Raw genomic sequence first — 7,028 nt, 5'->3', positions numbered from 1 at the left:
TGTTTTGCATTTTAATATATTCTAAAATGTAATTTATTAATTTGATGGAAAAACCACTACTCATTCAAATAATCATTTCTGCTTTGGGGCTAAAAAAAAAAATCAATGATCAATGTTGAAACCAGTTGTGCTGCTTAATATTTGTGAGGAAGCGATTGAACATTTTTGCAGGATTCTTTAATTGATAGAAAGAACAGCATTTCATTGAAATAAATATTTTGAAAGATTATAAATGTCTTTACTTCCATTTTTGTCCAGTTTAAAGTATTATTTGTATGTAAAAATATTATTTATGTGACCCCAAACCACTGAAGTGTGTTATTTATTATAAGTTTATTTACTGTTATTTATTTATTTTATTTTATTTTAAATTATTTCTTGTTTGTTTGTTTGTTTGTTTGTAACACTTTATTTTAAGGTTACATAATTACATGCAAGTAACCCTAAGACAAACCCTAATCCTAGCCCTAACCCTAACCCTTACCATACAGTATGTATGTCGTTAATTAATATTACTCAGAACCTTAATGTATAATTACAATTAGGGATGCATGATATATCGTACTGGCCAATAAATTCTGATATATTTTTGTTATTGGTATCAGCCCGATAAGAAAATTTGGTCTCCTTCAGAGACACTTCAGATGCATGCTGTCCACCATGATGGTTTTGAAATGCTTGAAATATGATTGGAATCACTTCGAAAAGGACAATACACTTAAGTGCAACATGTGCAATGCTTGTGCATTTTCAGCCTTTTGTGCAATTGTACATTGTAATATTGTGGGTTTTATTGTTATGTATATCTGATTTATCTTATATAGAATGTGTTTGGTTAAGTTAATACAGTGCTAAGTGCTTCCGTTTGAGATGCACCTGTATATTTCAAGTTGGAAAAGACATTTAATTCCCACTCTAAGTTATCCTACACAGGTCATCTACAAAATGAATTAAAATGCTGATAAAGTCAAGAAAAAATTAGACATAAACACATGACAGTATGATTGAAATGTTAAAATGTAAAAATAAGAGAGTAAAAAAAAAAATTTGTAATCAGGCTCTCAAGAAAATATAGAAATTTCGATATAGATTTATCGCCAACATTTCAGTTATTGGCTTTTAACAATAAAATATTATCGGTTATTGAAATCGGTCAAAATTTTCAGATTTGTGCATCCCTAATTACAATGTAACAATGACACCTTAAGTGTAACCTTTTGTTCTTGTACCTGTATTTAATTTAAGTATCATTAACCAAACTGCATTACAACAAACATTTAATGTACAATTACAAATACAAAGTAACTATTAATTATATATTATTATCACAACTTCCTGCACCTTTAAGTTTCCATGCCAACATCAAATCATATAGTAAGATATAAGCTACAACAGCTTGTGAAAATTCATTATATGTGACCTTACAAAATAACACCAACAGACTGCATGCTTAATGACAAAAGCTGTCTCGCTGTCTCAACTACTGCGCAATGTGTCAGTGATTGATTAGCTCAATTAGCACTTCGGACATTGTCACTGGGAGTTGTGGTGGTTCTGCTTTATGATGCAAGCCCATGCATTACCGAAAGCCCATTAAGTAGCAGATTCTCCCTTAAGATCTTAAAGCTTAATGTTAAAGAAAAAATAACCTACAGTGAATGGCTGAAAACATATTGCATTGTATCTTATTTTAAGACCGTACAACTGATTGAACATCATTATATGTGGCGTCAAACCTGTTTCCATTTCCATCTGATTCTGTTATTTTACTATGGCATTGTCTCCATAAAATCAGTCCTTTCATTGCTGACAATACAGAGTAAAAATGTTGCCACTTACAAACATTGTTTCAGTGGTTGTCTCCAGGTCAATACTGCCCTGTATAGATAACGCATCACTCCCCTGAGACATCCATCTCCGGCACATGTGGAAAATGTGAACACTTAAATATTGTGTTCTACAGGTCAGGGTTCACTGTCTGACAAAATGCAGTTAAAAGAGAGAGTTTATCAGGCTGGGCTCAGAACTATTAATGAGGAAAAGAAAAGCAGGTGGTCCCTTTATCTGTGACAGAGGTCAAACCTACCAGAGAAAATGGCAGAAGGATTAGATATGGGGATTAGGTTGTCTATAATTGTTCTTCAGTTCTTCAGTAGAAAAAAAAAGTATATGCAAATTCCCTAGTTAATGATATATGAGGTGCCAATAATTAACTGTGGGCTGCATGATATTGCAAAAAGTGGTCTATGTTAATTTTAATATAGAAATGACCACAATTTAGAGCTCTAAGGAATAAGTCATGATGCTACTTATATAAAGAAATTAAGGAATGTTTTATACTTTTTATACAAAATAAATACATAAATAAATAAGTAAATAAATAAAAGGTGATAAAGAAGAATTTGTAAATAAATAAATACATACATAAATATATCCCTAATTTATATATGAAATATATTATATTTCATATAAATGCATTTTTTAAACTTCGTATTTATCAGAGAATCATGAAAAAATGTTTAACAAAATATTAAGCAACAAAACTGTTTTGATAATATGATAAATTGTAATAATAATAAGAAGAAATGTTTCTTGAGCTCCAAATCAGCATATAAGAAGATTTCCGAAGACCCATGTGACACTGAAAACTGGAGTGATGGCAAAACTTTAAAATAGAAAAACAGCTATTTAAAATTTTAATAATATTTAACAATATAACTGTTTTTAATATATATTTTGATTAAATAAATGCAGCCTTAATAAGCATGAGAGACTTATAAATATATATAAATATATAAAAAATATATAAAAATATATATAAATATATAAAAATCTTACAGAACACAAACTTTTGAACAGTTGTGTATACTAATAGATATATAATTGTGTGTGTGTGTAGGTAAGATTTTTTTTTTTTAAAGAAGTCTCTTCTGCTAGGGTTGCATTTAATCAAACAAAAATACAGTAAACACAGTAGTATTGTTAAATATTATTACAATTTTAAATAACTTTTTTTATTTTAATGAATTTCTAACACAAACTGTTGGAGTGATAAAGAAGCACATGTAAATTACAAACACAAAGAACATGTAAAATGTGACAGTGTGGCACGTTCACAATTTAGCTCGCTAGTTTTCATTAACGGCAACCGGAACGGTGAAGAAGATGGCACAAGCTCAAGGTTAACCTAGATAAGGTGTGACGGCTACAGCAGTGTTTTAATATCATCTGCCACGCCGTTCCCTCCACCAGATTTATAGTCCGAATAGAAATCCAGCATGTCTCTGGGGCCATCGTTCTTACTGTTTTTATCTTTTTTTATATAGATTGTCATTCCATTGTAAATCTCAATGAATGAATGCGTCTTGCACAGACAAATCAGACCAATATGAAAAATGTCCACTTATTACAGAGTAATAGAAGAGGATGCCTTTGGCAGATGGAATCTCATTGAACTCTGTATAACGGATGTCTGGGGTGTTTTCAAGTCTCTGGATGAATCCGTCATCCATCATCTGGAGATGTAGAGTGTTGCGTATGGTAGTAAAAGGACTCTAGTAATAATTCTAGTTAATCACTGTCAGTGAATGGCAGAAATATTAACTATTCATTACTCCTCCACCTTAGAAGTGAAGTATCAATGTATCTTAAAACAAAAAACATTGCTGCAGGACATGATCTTGATGGTGGCAGAGCAGTAGAGCTCTCTTCAATGCTTCTAGATGCACATCTTTTGGCCTCGTCACGCCGCGCAACGCACACAAAGAAATACAGCGACTGATGAAAATGCATTGGATGTATTATTTATGCAACTTCGCACAGTAGCACAAGAGCCGTCGAGATTGAAAATGCATGTTGTCAGCTTCTGGCTTCCCTAGGTTGAAATCAATAGAGAGAAGCACTAACCTGCCACCAGCCCTGATGACTGATTGAATCCAGAGAGGCTGTGAGGCTTAACGCACTTCAGAAAGGAAACTGCAGTCTATTGGAGGCATGCAACGGAATAATATTCCAATTCTGGTGTGGATGGTTTTACTTCCCAGAGTGCACTGCTCTTACCCTTCACTGCTCAGGGACGGCTATCGATGAATAGTCATCGGGATTCTGAAGCGGGGCCCACTTCAGTGCCGGCACCCTTCACAATCACCGTCTCGTCCCTGGAGCACGTCACTTGCTCATTCTCGTGAGCAAGCAATCATGCAAAAGACTTATACAATTACCACAAACTGATTTACCTCTATGAAGTACATCATATTTAGAATGTGTTTTTGAGGGAAAATACCAAGGATCATGGAACTACTCACCATTTTTCAGAAACTTAATTGATCTTGACTTCCCTTCGCAGATTGATCTTCAATGCACTACAAATGGAAACTCTCCTCAACATTAAAGCAACTTTCAAAAGACTTTACATGGTAGCTTTATGGCTGTGTTTACACTTGGGATGTTTGGTTCAATTAAAGCAAACTCTGGTGCGGTTGCTGTGTTAGAGTGGTTTATTTGAATGCATCTGAACCTTGGTGCGCACCAACAAGAGAACAGAGAACAACTTTCTCAGAGGGGTCTCAGTCCACTACCAAACAATCTCTAGGGTGATTTGACTAAAATATTAATGCAAAGACATCTAAACAAACCAAAAACAGGATGTGATGTCACAGATGTGACCCTATAAAGGACAGAATGCCTAAGCATACCTGGTTCTTCTCATCATACCAGCAATGTTGCCCATTAAAGGGATAGTTCACCCAAATAGCAAAATTATGTCATTAATAACTTACCCTCATGTTGTTCCAAACCCGTAAGACCTACGTTTATCTTTGGAACACAGTTTCAGATATTTTAGATTTAGCCCGAGAGCTCTAAATCCCTCCATTGAAGCTGTGTGTACAGTATACTGTCCATGTCCAGAAAGGTAAGAAAAACATCATCAAAGTAGTCCATGTGACATCAGAGGGTCGGTTAGAATATTTTGAAGCATCGAAAATACATTTTGGTCAAAAAAAAGCAAAAAACTACGACTTTATTCATCATTGACTTCTCTTCCGGGTCTGTTGTGAGAGAGTTTAAAACAAAGCAGTTTGTGATAGCCGGATCGCGAACGATTCATTCGATGTAACCGGATCTTTTTGAACCAGTTCACCAAATCGAACTGAATCATTTTAAATGGTTTACGTCTCCAATGCGCATTAATCCACAAATGACTTAAGCTGTTAACTTTTTTAATGTGGCTCACACTCCCTCTGAGTTCAAACAAACCAATATCCCGGAGTAATTCATGTACTCAAACAGTACACTGACAGTACACAAGCTTTCTCAATCAACAAATGACGTTGTATCTGATTTTACATGACTTTCAGAACAAAGTCACCCTTTGTGATTTAGTCACCCGGTCGGACTCTTGGCACAAATTAAAGCGGTTTTACTCTAGGCATAATTGTGCATGCAAAACCATACCAGCCAGAGCTTATAGTCTCTAATCAAATATCCAGTAGATGTCCATGATAAGCTTGTGTTACCTTAGGCTGGAAACACTCTCACATATTTAATGCTGGATAACCCAACTGACCTGAATCTACTCCAAATCGTGTTTGATAATTTTGTCATGTGCTGCATTATAAGACATGCCTGTTGATGTGGTGTGGAGCGTGATTGACATTGGCTGATTCTCTCAGGGGTTCATATAGAGCTAGTAGATAACTAAAGTGACTGAAGATGCATTTGATATGTCAGTTATGGTAACATAAAAGCAGTGGATCATGGATTCATGTCATCACTATAAGAGGGTGAGCCACACATTTTCAAAAGACCATACATAAAGAATGTCAATATATAATATGCAATGAGTACATGTACTTCACTATTATTCTATACTACAATACTCGAGTGACATTCAAAATGAAAGATTGCACTTCTATTCAGTTACAAAGGGAGAAACACAGCTAGCTTTAAAAATAGTTTGACCTTCAAAACACCAAGGACATATTCACAGGTTATCATGATGAAAGCTCTCCTTTTACTGCCCATGTCTTACTGAGCTTGTTCAAATCACATTGTTACCATTTAACCACCATTGAGAAAGAACAATTGGGGTCTATAAAGAAATTTCACTTTTAAAAAAATCCTGTTGCTATTTTTAGGATAAAGTACAGCAGCTTGGCTATGGTTGCCAGAAATTGACAATGTCTGTAGTATGGAATAACATATTCCCTGATGGCACACTTACATCTTGTCTATTTGACGTGTGCATTTACATCTGCAAGACGTATTTTTTAGAGTGTTTGCTCATCTGCAATACGTCTATAGGACGTTTCATTTTAGATGTCAAATAGATGTCTATGAGATGTCTATAAGATGTTTATGATTTTAAAAGTATGCAAAACTGACATCTGAAAGACATCTGTCAGACGTTTGTAGACAGCAGATGCTTTCCAGATCAACAGATCTTTAACAGACATCTTGCAGACGTATGTGTGCTATCTGGGTTGGTTCCTGTATATTTCATACAGTGCATGATGTTAATAAATGTCAAACAGTAACCTAAAAGAAAGAAAGAAAGAAACCTGTTAGTGGTGTTGTTACCAAAATGAACTTCAAAAACAAAAATGAAAAGAAAAGTACTTTTTCAAACATGTATCTCAAAAACTCCCTTCATTTTCCATCGGTTCTGATGACCGGATAGTTTCGTCTCAAACACACATCATTCCTTAAGAGAACAATTCACTAAACATTTACTCAACCTCATGTCATCCAAGAAGTATGTGTGTTTGGACATGACTCCAGCTGGTCATTTAATTTTGTGAGAGGTGAAAAGCTGTGTGTGTGTTTTTTTTTTTTTTTTTTAAGAAACGAATCATTAAAAAAAGTTAACTTCAAATCGTTACTTCCGGTTGCTTCAGAGTCCATACTATTGCTTTCTCCATTGAAAGAGACATTTGTCTAAATTAGAAGAGAAATCATTATTTATAAGACGGTAGTTTTCAAAATATTTTTATTTTGGGCTGAACTTTTATTTTAAGACGTTGTTTTGT

The sequence above is a fragment of the Carassius gibelio genome, chromosome B2, assembly GCF_023724105.1.
Source record: "Carassius gibelio isolate Cgi1373 ecotype wild population from Czech Republic chromosome B2, carGib1.2-hapl.c, whole genome shotgun sequence".
NCBI lineage: Eukaryota > Metazoa > Chordata > Actinopteri > Cypriniformes > Cyprinidae > Carassius > Carassius gibelio.
This window is presented reverse-complemented; position numbering follows the sequence as displayed.